The following is a 14496-nucleotide window of genomic DNA, read 5'->3' as shown; positions in this document are numbered from 1 at the left end:
ACATACAGTATATATATATATATATATATATATATATATATATATATATATATATATATATATTGTGGATAAACAAAAACCTGGCAAAAGTATATGAGGAATATGGAGTATTCCAGGATGGATACTGGAATTTGCAGGCAGCATCTATGGGTATACAGTAGAAAATAATAAAAACAGTAAGTGGTGAGATGGGAGATTTAGTAAAATAAGATAAAAAAAAATGCGGTGCAATATTTTTTCCAGAAGAGAGTGTCACGTTCAGGTAATCAAGAAGAGAAAATTGTGTCAAAAGGAAAGTTAAAATAGGAAGGATAGTAATGGGGATAGAAGATTAAAGGTGAGCAAAAACTATTGGGAGGAAATATGCTTTATTGGGGAGTAAATCAGAGAAATGTTAACGAGCTAACAGATCTTAGAAGGAAAAAATTAAATCGGAAAGGTGTCCTATGAGCGTATGCCTTTGGATAAAGGAGATAAAGGTTAAAGGCGTCTGGTTTCAATTCCAGTTTCATCAGAATAGACGCTCACCAGAACGTCAGTAGGGCAAGCTCAACCCACACCCCACTGTGGTGCCCAACCACAGCAGTGACCTCCCCAGTAAACAGCTTAAACTCACAGTCTGCGACGGGGATTGATTTGCTGTCATGTGAATGCTAAGCAAACACTTCACCACTGTACTAGCCAGGAGATAACAAAGCATATAAAAATCGTTGCTCCATAATAGTGAATGCTCGACTTGCAAACTGTACATTGTAGTGATTTTTGAAACCTTTATCCATCAGCATAAGCACAATAGGAAAGCCCACACGACTGGCATCTATGTACATTTCTGTCTCCTTTGCAGTGTCAAAGTATCTTAGTGTTATTGTTCGAGGTGGAGGGTAGAAGGATAGGAAGGCCCAAGTTCAGGTGGAAATATAAGTTAGTGAATGAAATGAGGGAAAGGGGTCTAAGGGAACAAGATGAACATGACAGAGGTAGATGGAAAAGGCTGGCTATAGAAACAGCGACCCCATATAGAAATTGGAAAAGCTGAAGGCAAAGAAGAAGAAGAACTGTTTCAACGAGAACCATCTTAAGACAGTTAAATTCCCCCTAGTGTTTCTCCTCGCATAACCCCAGGCAGGCAGCTCTAGTCAGTTCATGGAAATCGTAAGTGTAGTGTAGTTAGGAATGAAATTCTGACCACGGTAATTGGTCATACCAAGTAAGCTGACCACCCCGACATGCTTTCCAGAGAACCCATGCCTAGTACAACCCTGAACTCTCTTGGATTTGGACTTGGTTCATCCGCTCCGAACAAGTGACTAGAACTTTAACATTGGTTTCCTAAATTTACATTAATCCTCATTCAGAGTGAGACGTCTTCTGGTGCAATTGGATAGTTATTAGAGAATGGTCAGATGGTCGCTGGCGTCAATTCCATAAGAGATGAGAAAATCACATGTTGAGCACACCAATTGAGACCAGTGAGTGCACAGGTGATCTATTGGAACACCTCAACGGCACTGTTAATCCTGAGGAACAACCCCTTGTAATGCCCCAGCCCTTGTGTGTGGCACATGTCGTGATATGATGTGACTCTTCATCTAAATCCAGCCATAGATCGTCTTAGAGAAACCTTATAATGAAACTGCTGATAGAGTTCCAATGTGGGCTAAGTTGAGGAATTTTGGTATAGGTATTACATTGAGTGACTGAAGGCCTTTTATTCTATAGGAAGTTAAGGTTTCGTTAGAATATGAAGAAGGGAAGGTGACTGGATTAGTGTAAAAGTTAGCCTAAAGTACTGATGTACGGTCTCCATGGATTCTTTTTATGTTTCTGGCTGGAGCGAATATGCAAGTCAGAGAAAACCATTTAGAAATAAATGCAAAAGCTGTGAGATAAGAATTTATTGAGAAGTGAATATGGAATATTCAATATTTTAGATGACATACTACTGATTAGAGATAATAAAGAGAAACTACAGAAACAAAATGAGTATCTTTCAAAGAATTTTACACAAAGAGAAAAGTGAGTATATGTTTGAACAGGAGTGAGGTATTTAAGGTTAATGAAATCCTGAAAGATGGATGGGGGAAGAATGAAAGTCATGGGAGCAAATCGAATGGTTATGGTAGGGCGAGAGATATTTCACAGATTAGATGAAGCAAATGAGGTTCCAATGAGTTTGCAAATGACTAGAAAGAATCTTGGAGTGCCAAAGTAGGAATGAATGGATTGGTATACAAATTCTCCTTTATAGAAGTTAGTTGTAGAATGCAAATACTGATATAAAAAGTTTATATAAATTGTTTAAAAAGAGTGTGATTAAAAATTATCCTGCTTTTCCAACTACAGTTGTAGCTTAGATAATAATAATAATAATAATAATAATAATAATAATAATAATAATAATAATAATAATAACCAAGTTACTCAATACCTCACTCAAACCAGCAAATAAAATTAATCAGTCATTATGACATCCCAATTTATTATTTTTAGTAAAAATAATGATTTGTTAATCAGAATTTATTCCTCAGATAGAATATGTTATAACGGACTGTATCTATTATAATAATGTATGTATGTAATTTCATCGAATTTGTGGTTATTTTTTCGAACAGCAACGCATAAGTGCTTAGAACTCGTTCATGACGATACATTCCAGTCCCCTGATTGGCTATAACTTCCTCAGTTGTGATTGGTTGGTGCCTTGTTAATATAGCTTCACAAGCATACATATCAACATCGTAATCAAAACAGTGGATTATTCATTCGAATGATTTACATTATACTTCAAATGTAACGAAATATGAATTGAAGCTAAGCACTGCATTTCATTCACTATATAAATTCAATAAAACAATACCATTTATTCGAATATCGAACATTACCGTGTTACTCAATACCTCAATCAAACCAGCAAACAGAATTAATCAGTCATTTAAATAAGCTTTAAAGTTCATCCTACTCACCATGACGTCACAAAGACGCTTTTTTTTTCTTTTTGATAAAATTAATTATTGAGTCATTAGAATGGGTCCCTCTGATAAAATATGTTATTAAAACATTTATAATGGACTACCTCTATATATTTTGAAGAAAATGTACCTCTAATTTTCTTAGAAAAAGATCTTTGGGTCCGTCTCCCCCTCTAGCTAGTGCGTTTAAAACTAATATTATGGAAATTCGGGCAGATTTTACAAACAGCAACTCATAAACCTTCGGAATTCTCTTTTGCCGGGATATTCCAGTTCTCTGATTGGCTGTATCTTCTCATCTGTGATTGGTGGTTGCCTTTGTTTACAAATTCACACATACACATTTCACATCGTAGCCAGACCTCAGTTAATTATTCCTTCAAAAATTACGTATTTATTTAGCTTACGTATTTGAATAAGATCATTTGTCGACTGAATTACTAAATTAATAATATTATGGGCATGTTGTCATAGAATTGTATTTTTTAAGCGTTAATTTATCTACAATAAGTATAGGTATTTTACCCTTACCCAGTTCAATTCATTCATAAAATACAAGATTACATGACGTCACCTACAACCACCAATCACAGCAGAGGACGAGTTAGCCAATGAGATGCTAGTTATTTCCCGCCAAGTAAACGTATAAGGTAAGAGGGTTCCACTCATTTATGGGTTGCTGTTGGCAAAAGAATCAAATTCGTATGAGACATTTCATTCAAATGCTCTAGTTAAGGTTTTTTCATCCTATTTTATTTATTATATATTACATGCATACAACAATGATATTTAAGATCCATTTTATTACCAAATGATTGTTTTGAATTTGTTTCCATAAACTTTATAGCTTTTTAAGTCGCAATTTATCTGAAATATGTATTACCACTACCCATTTTAATTTATTCGTAAAATAAGATTGCGTGACTTCACATATAACAACCAATCACAAGAGAGGATGAATCAGCCAATGAGGTAACAGGAATTTCCAGCTAAAACGCAGAAGGGATGAGGGTCCTTATCATTTATGGGCCGCTGTGGGCGAACGAAATAAAAGATCCATTTAATTACTAAATTTGTTTTTGTTTGTTTTCATGAAAGTTACAAATTTCAATTACTAATTTATCTGAAATGTGTATGTATTCTGTTAGTATTAAACTTTGCAACGACGTATTTCCTAATAAAGATAATGATTTGGTAATGATCTGATCAGTTACATTATACTTGAAACGTAACAAAATAGGAACTAAAGTCATATAGTTCCTTCGCTATTTAACTCGATATGATAATAGCATATATAAGGTGTTACTCGATACTTCACTCAAACCAAGCAAAGAGATTAATCAGTCATTTACAACAGCTGCAAAAATTCATCCTACTCATTTTGACGTCACAGAGACTTGCTTTCTCCTTTGGCTTTTTCAATATAGATTATTTACTAACTTTGACTTCACTTTCGGGGCTGCTTTTCTTGTCCTATACATCAGGGAAACCCTATTCTCTACAGGACCTCCACCATCATTTATCATCTTCGTTCGAAATTATGTAACATTTCACATTTGGCAATCAGAAATTGTCCCTCTAATAAAAGGAAAAAAAAAAGAAAAAACTTTCTGTAAGGGTCTATTTCTATATATTTTGAAGGAAATATATCTCTAATTAACATAGAAAAAAAACTTAAGCTCCGTTCCCTAGCTAGAGAAATTTTGATAGGCTTCTCATACAGCAACTCATACGTGATTTCCCAGTACGCTCTCTCAGCGGTAAATTCCAGTCCTCGGATTGGTTATGCCTTCCTCAGCTGTGATTGGCGGTTGCCTTCGCTTACTACGGCTTTACAGACGAACACACGTACATCTGACATCGTAGCCAGAACACAGTCAAGTATTCCTTAAAACTTGACGCATTTCTTTACTTAGTGACCTTTAACAAGAACAATTGTCTATTTATTACGAATAATAACCATCTTTGATTTATTTACATGAAAATTTTTCATTTTCCAGTTATAATTTATCTAAAATAAGTATAGATTTTGATGTTTCACCTTTCCCCAGCTAAATTCATTCATAAAAATACGAGTATATGACGTCACAGGAAATTACCAATCAGAGCTAAGAAAGAGTCAACCAATGAGACGCTAGACATTTCCCGCTAAAATTGCATTAGGTGAGAGAGTCTCATAAGTTATGGGCTGCTGTTGGCGAACGAGTCAGATTCACGCAAGTCATTTCGTTTAAACGCTCTAGCTAAGAGTGTTTTTTTTTTTTTTTTTTTTTATGAGCTGCTTGATGTTTGTTTATGAACGAGCTAAATTCGCGCGAGTCATTTCATTCAAACTCTAGCTAAAGGATTTTATCCTAATTAATTTTTATTCATTTAAATAGAATATTTTAATTTTTATACCTTTTTAGATATCATTCACATGTTTATTAATTACAGACTTTCCCTTCAATAATCCGTCCAACCAGACTGTACTGTATTGTCATGATAGGCTCAGTCACTTACCATTCTAAAAAAAAAAAAAAAAAAAAAAAAAAAAAAAAAAAAAAAAAGGTTGATTTTCACAAATTGATGAATTTCAGGTATATAGTATAGCGTTAGGATCTGTGATGCCGTTCAGAGCTAGGTTGATCAGACATATGATAGGATTATCCTGTATTTACTGCATTTGTCCTATGTCCCTTGTCAATCCTCTCCGGGATGCCATTTGTCCCGCATTTTCAATATTAATGAAAATACAACACACTAGTGAAATTTTAGTTATGATATCTATCAAAACTTCAAAAAATTGTTTGATTGCAATGCTGTGACATAGACTATACAGTGAACAATTCTATAAGAAGAGTCAATGAAGGAGATAAGGTCATGCACAATAAGTTGTGTGTCTGATTCGATATTGTCCAACTACCTCTCAAATTTGGGTGTCTCTTATTTGAGTTTTAAAAAATCTGGTCACCCTGTTTTGTCGTTGTTAATAGTTTATATATGACAAATCTGTTTTGACGTTGTTACTGTTATTAGAATGATTTATTGTTAATTTGTTCTCATCATTTATTTATTGCCTTATTTCCTTTCCTCACTGGGCTATTTTTTCCTGTTGGGGTCCTTGGGCTTATAGCATCTTGCTTTTCCAACTAGGGTTGTAGCTTGGCTAGTAATAATAATAATATGGACTAAATATGTCACTTACAAATATGGCGTTCAAGGCAAGCCATATTAGATGCAATGGTATCTAGTTTATGAAGTATTGTTATCACTTGTTAAATGTCAAACTTTGTAAGTTCGTAAACAAACAATCTTGAACTGTCAAATTCTGTCGTCCGTCAATAATTTCGCCTTTATTTATTTCCGCTGAACGAAAGGTAAGTATTGTACAGTTATAGAATGGCTTATTATAATACCATCTTAACAAATGGATGTTTGTAATATACAAAACATGCTATGACACGGTATATATAACCCTGTTCCCCTTCTGTGAGTATAGGCCTATCATGCTTAATCACTTCATACCTCGGACCTTGCTTCTTGATAGTGTAGGAAATTAAATTTTTTGTTAACACATGAATCATGTTTCTTCTACTTTTTAATATTTATGAGTTTCAGAGAAGCCAGTAAACCACTTTCGTTTTTATTTCTCCAACTTGGGTTATATTCATTCATTTAAGATTGCCTTGTCGTATGCAAGAGACGGGCTGGGTCATAATGTACAGTATGCCTAGGCTATCTATAGTAGGTTTTATTGGTGTATATGCTAATGCATATATTATTATTTTAAAGACTTATTCACTGAGTAATGGGTTTGAAAGTTTAGTGGATTGATGACACAGGTCAGTTCACGATTAGAAAAATGGAAGACTATGTATAATAGCGGCCAGTTCGCCCCGTGGAGATTAAAAATGGACATCAACTAACCTAAACTTTCCCCCATAACCTAACCTACAAGCCTTGTCCTTACTTATTATTGTGGGGTCTAATGCCCCCTGCGACACCCCTTACACTGCCGTATTCTAAGTTAGCCATAATCATACACGCAGGTGGCCGCTGTCATACATACACCCCGAAAAAGGTAAGTTAAATCTCATTTACCAAGTGAAAGATTACTCTGTCATAGGCTGCACCCACTCACCCCTACCTCTGCTAGAATGTCATTACTGTTGGCTAACCCCTTATTTAGCTCCCCTAGCTTCCTCTACCTGGAATAGTAGGAGGTACGTCTGACGTCCTACAAATTACTCGCTTTTTTTCTTGTAGTTTTCGACGTGAGGGCAATATTACGATAATTTCTCGCCAGATACAGACCATATATTTTTCCTAATTGATTATCGATTTTGGGCATCTCTGACCCTTAATGCGGGTGCAACCCACTAGTTTTTGTTTCCTCAGCCTTGTATATGAAACAGCAATGGAGGACCAAAGTGAGAGACTAGTGCTGTATATGGGTTGGGAAGCCCAACAAGCAAAAATTTTATACCAGTCATAAAAAATCAGACTTGCATGATTACAACATAACTTGGAAAAATACATAGTTCATATGTTTCATAAATGACAATCTTACAAGTATGTTTAAAAACCAAACAATTAACAAAGAAAAATACAAGGGTGTCATAACTTAATCTTACTGAGCCTATTATATCAGGTTCATACCTGACTGAGAGCCAACCCCTCAAACCATATCGATAGTACCATAAGTCACAAAGTATGATGTTTATGTTTACCTGTTCCTCAGCATAAAATAACTTGCATATTACCTTTAACCCAGTGTAAAACACAGTATGTTTACTCCTTTGAGGGGTATCCTCCACCCCCACTACAGTATTTATCAATATTGAAATATCTTGTGTTCTTTTTCATCCTTCATTGAACTATATTTGAATGATACATAGGTACAGTTAATGAAAATCATGGGGTTTATTGCATTTTCAACCTATCCCAAGTTAATGTGCCAGATCCTTACCTAACTGGGGGTGTGTTTCACTTGACCCCTTAACTAACCTAACCTAGAGTGCTATGAGTTGTAGTAAAAGCTTAATTTTATTTCAACAGAAGTTTATGTATAATGCCATAAACCTATAGTCCATTTCTTTTGGTGAGTCATATTTGCACCGACTCGCAACAGTGCCCATTTAGCTCGGAAAAGTTTCCTGATCGCTGATTGGTTGACCAAGATAATTCTAACCAATCAGCGACCAGGAAACTTTTCCGAGCTAAAAGGGCACCGTTGCGAGTCGGTGCAAATATGACAAGCTAAAAGAAATGGACTATAGTTAGGAGTTAAGACCCTGTCTCGCCTATAAGATTGCACAGAATAACATAGTCCACCTTTGCTTTTTCACATACAATATAATGTTCTCGGTAATCGTATCTCCTGCTAACTACTACTCATTTATCCAGATAAGATGCAACTTTTTTACATCATCAAGAAAATATTGCTCTTGTTTGTCAATGTCATTACCCCTTTTGTAACATCAGTTGCTTTGATTTCTATTTTCTTGAGAATCTTACAAATTGTTGATGTACGATTGTACATTTTAGCCAGGTATGCCACACACTTACCATGTTCATAATTCTCATCAATTTATTTTTTAGCCTAGCAGTGTTCCTCTCCTTACCATCTTTGTTAATTATCTTGTGGGTCATTGTCTAGATGCTGTACTGTACTGTTACTGTTGCTATATTGTTAACTTGATGGTAAGCAATAGAAATCCCAATTTGATACCTCAAAAGATGCTCGCACATTACACGCACTGCGTATTTATGTTACTGCTAGGAGCGGTGCTCAGAGAGTGGATGGAGTATGGTCTTGGCTAGGGGTGGGTGAGCACTTAGAAGAAACTAAATGGTGTAAAAATCATGTGAACAATGCATGGGTGGTCTATGGGCTGCTCTCGACTACTTTCTGCGCATCATGTGCTAGTTTCATTAGTACAATACTTGACCACAAAAAATGCCCATACAGATAGAAATTTGTGCTTGCACATCTATGTAATGCTTGTACCCCAATTTGAATTTTTTATGCTCGCATACCTATTTGCTTATGTTTAGAGTTACTCATAAACTGAGGTACTACTGTACTGAACAGTGCATATAAAAGGGAAACGAATGTGAGACTCCTATGGCTAGTGCAGGTGCAGGAGATACTCTTTGTAGGGTAAATGTGTAGGAGAGCTCCGCGCTCGATTTAAAAGTTTCTAAAAGTAGAAAACGAAAGAAAACAGTAAATTAGAGCTACAGTTACCTTGAAACTGAGATAATCCTCCTACAACCACCTAACTCTTACACAGAAAATGTAAGCATAAACCTACTACTACAATTATGGGGGACCCCAGTGGGAAGCGGGGTTTTTGGGTGGGGGGAGGAGGAGAAAAGTGATTTTTCGGGGCACTACCGAACCTAATACAACTACCTACCCTACCCTGGGGGCCATGTACCCCTACCTAGGCCTACCGGGGGGGGGGGGGGGGGGGGGGGGCCTCCGCCCCCCCTGCGACCCCCCCTTAAGGCCACAGTAATTTTCAGGGCACCACCGAACCTAAGACACCCACCTAACCTAGCCTATGGGGCCCTGTACCCCTACCTAGGCCTACCGGGGGGGGGGGGGGGGGGGGGGGGGGCTCCGCCCCCTTAAGGCCACATTGAGTTTCAGTTCAAACGAAACAAATTCAAATGAAAACGCCTTTTGCAAAAAAAGGAACACAAACTTCAAATTAGTCTCAATATCTAACTTACCTTTGAAACAAGACACGAAAAAAATGCACCTCCTCTTCCTTTTCCCACGAGTAACCACACTACGATCACACCGGAATGCTAATTTGTTGTAATCTATACGGAACACATTTTCACAATTAGGGCACTTTTTCTCTGCCAAAATCAAACCATGACGTTGAGCAAATGCAATTAGCAAATCAACTTTCCCTGAATAATGTACACAAAAATCCCCATAAGAAATAAAGCAATTGTCACAAGTGACACAGTCGGAACGGGATGAAGGTCCTGCTAATTGCTCCATACTTCACGGCAAAATGAGCTTTTCAGTTTGAAGGGAGATCCGAGACGTGCAAAAATATTCCTCCGCGGAACTTCACGTAAACTGTGGTAACTGGTTTAAAAATAGCAGGGATAAGTGAAGTAATAAGTGTCAGCATTGGCTAGATTTGTAAAAACCGCCATGATTGGTTTTCAAACAGTGTGACGTCAAGAAAACACTTGTTATTGGTTAGAATAGCATTGAGAACTAGTTTGCCATACGCAGTAAGGCGGTGAAACAGCTCATTTTAGCCAAGACATCACACAGTAAACAAAAACAAACACTTAGAAAAAATCAAAGTGAAACATAACTATACACACGAATATCTTCGTTAAATAGAAGCTGCTCATATATTGACTATTATATAAGCGTTCTATATGATATAATAGTGAATTGTAGGTGTTTAAATTCTTCAAGATCTTCCGCGGAGCTCTCCTACACATTTACCCTTTGTAGTAAACAAAGGGAAGTTTCTGTTTTCAAGAGTGAATGCTTCACAAGAGCTGGATCCTGAAAGCTAAGGAAATACTATACTGATTTAGTAAATGCTATGTTTACGATGAATCATCTTTCTGCCTCTATGGAAACTTTGCTGAAATTTTCTTGGAGAATTTCTTCAGGTAAGTTCTGGTGTTTCTTATTCTTATATGTCGTTTTATGCAACCTGCTCTTCTAAAAACAAATTTTCAATATTAAACTTACCCGATAATCATGTAGCTGTCAACTCCGTTGCCCGACAGAATTCTATGGAGGGATACGCCAGCTATCACAATACTAGAAGGGGGTGTACTTACCAGCGCCACCTGTGGCCAGGTACTCAAGTACTTCTTGTTGACACCTCCTCAATTATTCCTCTGTCGTGCTTCCGGCAAGACGTTCTGGGATACGCTTATGATCTTCGAGTTTGTTCACGGCTAATTGGTGAAGTATTCTCTCAGATTTCGGCTGTCGCTTTACTGGAAACCTTCTTATATTAGCTAGATAGCTTTTATATAGTCCTGATTAACGGTTAACGATCTTTTGCTTGATTTTGGAAACCCCTTTGGCTAACTCTTTGGATTCAAGATGTCTGACATTTCGCAAGCCCCCTCCCATAGACGATGTAGGTCTTGCAATAGGCGTATTCCGAAGGCCTCGGTAGATCCTCACACCGCTTGTTCTGACTGTAGGGACAGGCCCTGTCAGTTAGAAAATCGATGTGAGGAATGCGCCGGACTTTCGGAACTGGAATTTGTCCGTCTTTTAAAATATTCATCTAAGTTAGAGAGAGGTAGAGTTAGGAGGAGTTCTTCTCACTCTTCACTGTTTTCCTCACCTCATGATCCCCTACCTTTTCCTACCCCTGTAGTGGCTACCCCCGAACCTACTGTTTGCCCTCCGCCTGATATGTCTGTTGTTTTGCGTGCTATTCAGGCCTTAGGCGATAAAGTAGAGTCAGTGGTAAGTGACCATAAGTCTCTGATGGCCGAAGTCAAGGAACTTAAGGGCAAGAGTGCAGTGGGTGGAATTAGTGCCAGTGCTGTGACGAGTGCTAGTGTCAGTGCAGTGCCAAGTGCTAGTGTCAGTGCCAGTGTGGTGCGTGAGGATACTTCTGTGCGAGCCAGTCGTCCTCCCAGTCCGGGACCTCTTGCAAGCTCCCAAGCCCAGGGGAGAAGCAATGTCGAAGGGCATAAGGGTTCAGCAGGCCTTGTTAGGCGCACAGAAGTATCCTCGGTGGTTGCGGGTGTGTCTTCCAAAGACCGTCACTCCCACCTGCAGACGATTGAGCCCGTCTTTTTCTCGTCCGCTGATCATCTGTCAGGGAAGAAACGTTGGTCTCAGGTCTCGAGACCACTTAAACGCAGAGTCCAGTCCGCGAGTGCTCAGCCAGGTTGCAGTCATTGGCTCAGCTCTGACTCGCCGCAGTCATCTGTCGACTGCACTCCGCCCAAGAGGAGTAAGGTTCTGCCACAACAGAGCTCGACTGTTAAGGCTTTACCTCAGCCTACTGTAGTTTCTGCCGACCCTAAGTGGACTCTACTACAGTCCATGCAAGCACAGCTTTCGGACTTGATGCGTGAGTGTCGGGCTGAGAGTGTTGCGCCTCCGCCTCCGCCTACACTCCCTCCGCCTGCGCTCGCTCCGCCTGCGCTTACTCCGCCTGATCGCAGTACCACCTGCCAGGCGTACGATGTTGAGCCACGGTCTGAGTTTGCTGTTCCCAGTGGTGTTCAGCCTCCGCCTTCTTTAAGGCAACCTTTGCTATGGGATCAGGAGGATTATACCTCTCTTCCTCCTCCTCCCCTTGCTGCTCCACCAGTGGTGCAACTCTCGGCTGAGGTACAACAACCTCTCCCGTCCATGAGTCAGTCTCCTCAGCTCTCGCTGCAGCGAGCTCAACCATCCACAAGGCAAGCTCCACTACACCTTGGCCTTGCGCCTCAGGAGCCTCAGCTTGCGAGACATTTACCTTGTTCTGCGCAGCCTCAACCTCATCACGCTCCGCTCACACCACAGGAACAGGAACTTGCTACTCCGCTTCCACCAACCGCTCAGCAAGCGCAACCCTTGGGTTCAACCACTCATGCTAGGAGTCAGCCTCCTCCACCCATGCGCCTTCCTTCTGCTTCGTCTGTTATTCAGCCTTTGCAGTCTGAGCCTCAGGTTCTCCCTCAACAGTTACTTGAAGAGGAAACCACCTATATTGTTCCTACTCGTTCTGACTCTGCTGTTCAGCATTCTTGTCCGATATCTTCGCTACACTCTGGTGATGAGGCTTCTGATGATGAGGAGGCACACCTGGATCCCTCGTCAGACGTGGATGAATCCAAGCCTTCTCCACAGTCCATTGACTTTCGTAAGGTCTTGGCTCTGCTTAGGGAGGTTTACCCAGACCACTTTGTCTCTGCTATTCCCCGCTCTCCGCCATCTGAGTTTTCGCTGGGCATACAACAAGCTAAGTCCTCCTATACTAAGCTAGTCCTAGCAAGGTCCTCTAAGAGAGCATTAAGGATCTTAGGGGAGTGGCTGCAGACTAAGCAACACCTTGGCAAAACTTCTTTCATGTTCCCGCCAACTAAGCTCACTTCGAAAGCGAGTGTTTGGTATGCCACAGGAGAAGCACCAGGCTTGGGAGTACCTGCCTCTGCCCAGGCTGACTTCTCAAGTCTGGTAGACTCGCCTCGGAGAACTGCAATGAGGCGCTCTAAGGTTTGCTGGACCTTCTCAGACCTTGATCACTTACTGAAAGGACTGTTTAGAGCATTTGAGATGTTCAACTTTCTTGACTGGTGCCTGGGGGCCCTCAGCAAGAAGACCTCTCCTGCGGACAAGGATTCTGCCATGCTATTAATGTCCTGCATGGATAAGGCCATTAGGGATGGATCTGGTGAGCTTGCGTCGATGTTTGTATCAGGGGTTTTGAAGAAAAGGGAACAGCTGTGTACCTTCCTTTCCTCCAGCATTACACCTTGCCAAAGGTCACAACTCCTTTTTGCTCCGCTCTCGAAGTTCCTCTTCCCCGAAGAGCTGGTTAAGGACTTGTCTGCTGCCCTGATACAAAAGGACACACACGATCTTGTAGCCTCATCGGCTCGTAAGTCTAAGGTTGCTACCTCAGTCCCCAAGACTTATCGCTCCCCAGTGGCTGATACCCCTGCTACGAGGTTCATACCGCCCTTTCGTGGTAGAGCCCCCAGCTGAGGAAGCTCCCGTCCAGACTCTTACAGGAGCAAGTCCAGGAAAGGCTCCAGGACATCTAAAGGAAAAAACTGACTCTCCGCATCTCCAGACAGCAGTAGGAGCCAGACTCAAATCTTCTGGCGAGCCTGGGAGAAGAGAGGTGCAGACGCCCAGTCTGTCAGTTGGCTGAGGAACGGTTACAGGATTCCATTCTGCCTCAAACCACCTCTGACCACATCGCCCATCAACCTCTCTCCCAACTACAAAGAAGAGGACAAGAGGCTAGCATTGCACCAGGAGGTGTCGCTACTTGTGCAGAAGAAGGCAGTGGTTATAGTCCGGGACCATCAATCCCCGGGCTTCTACAACCGTCTCTTTCTTGTGGCCAAGAAGACAGGAGGTTGGAGACCGGTGCTGGACGTCAGCGCGCTCAACGCGTATGTCACCAAGCAGACGTTCACGATGGAGACGACGAAGTCGGTCTTAGCAGCGGTCAGGCAGGAGGACTGGATGGTCTCGTTGGACTTGAAAGATGCCTACTTTCACGTTCCTATTCATCCAGACTCCCAACCTTTCCTGAGATTCGTTTTCGGAAAGGTTGTCTACCAATTCCAAGCCCTGTGTTTTGGCCTAAGCACAGCTCCTATGGTCTTTACTCATCTGATGAGGAATATAGCAAAATTCCTACACTTATCGGACATCAGAGCCTCCCTCTACTTAGACGACTGGCTGTTGAGAGCCTCCACGAGTCGTCGCTGTCTGGAGAATCTCAATTGGACTTTAGACTTAATCAGAGAACTGGGTCTATTAGTCAACATAGAAAAGTCTCAACTCATTCCCTCCCAA

The 14496-nt window shown here is 40.4% G+C and overlaps 1 protein-coding gene across 2 annotated transcripts in view; it reads left to right on the top strand.

Annotated features, from left to right (window-relative positions):
- Window positions 1-6227: 6227 nt before the first annotated feature.
- The window catches only part of LOC137653715 (tectonic-like complex member MKS1), a 109799-nt gene continuing 101530 nt past the window's right edge, over window positions 6228-14496 (top strand). For both annotated transcript variants that reach the window (XM_068387316.1, XM_068387315.1), the window contains exon 1: window positions 6228-6328. The gene's annotated coding sequence lies outside the window, so the exon portion shown is untranslated. The remainder of the gene's footprint in view (window positions 6329-14496) is intronic.

The sequence above is a fragment of the Palaemon carinicauda genome, chromosome 14 (genome assembly GCF_036898095.1).
Source record: "Palaemon carinicauda isolate YSFRI2023 chromosome 14, ASM3689809v2, whole genome shotgun sequence".
NCBI classification, from domain to species: domain Eukaryota; kingdom Metazoa; phylum Arthropoda; class Malacostraca; order Decapoda; family Palaemonidae; genus Palaemon; species Palaemon carinicauda.
The sequence above is the reverse complement of the archived record's forward strand: the minus strand, read 5'-3'. Positions and strand labels throughout refer to the sequence as shown.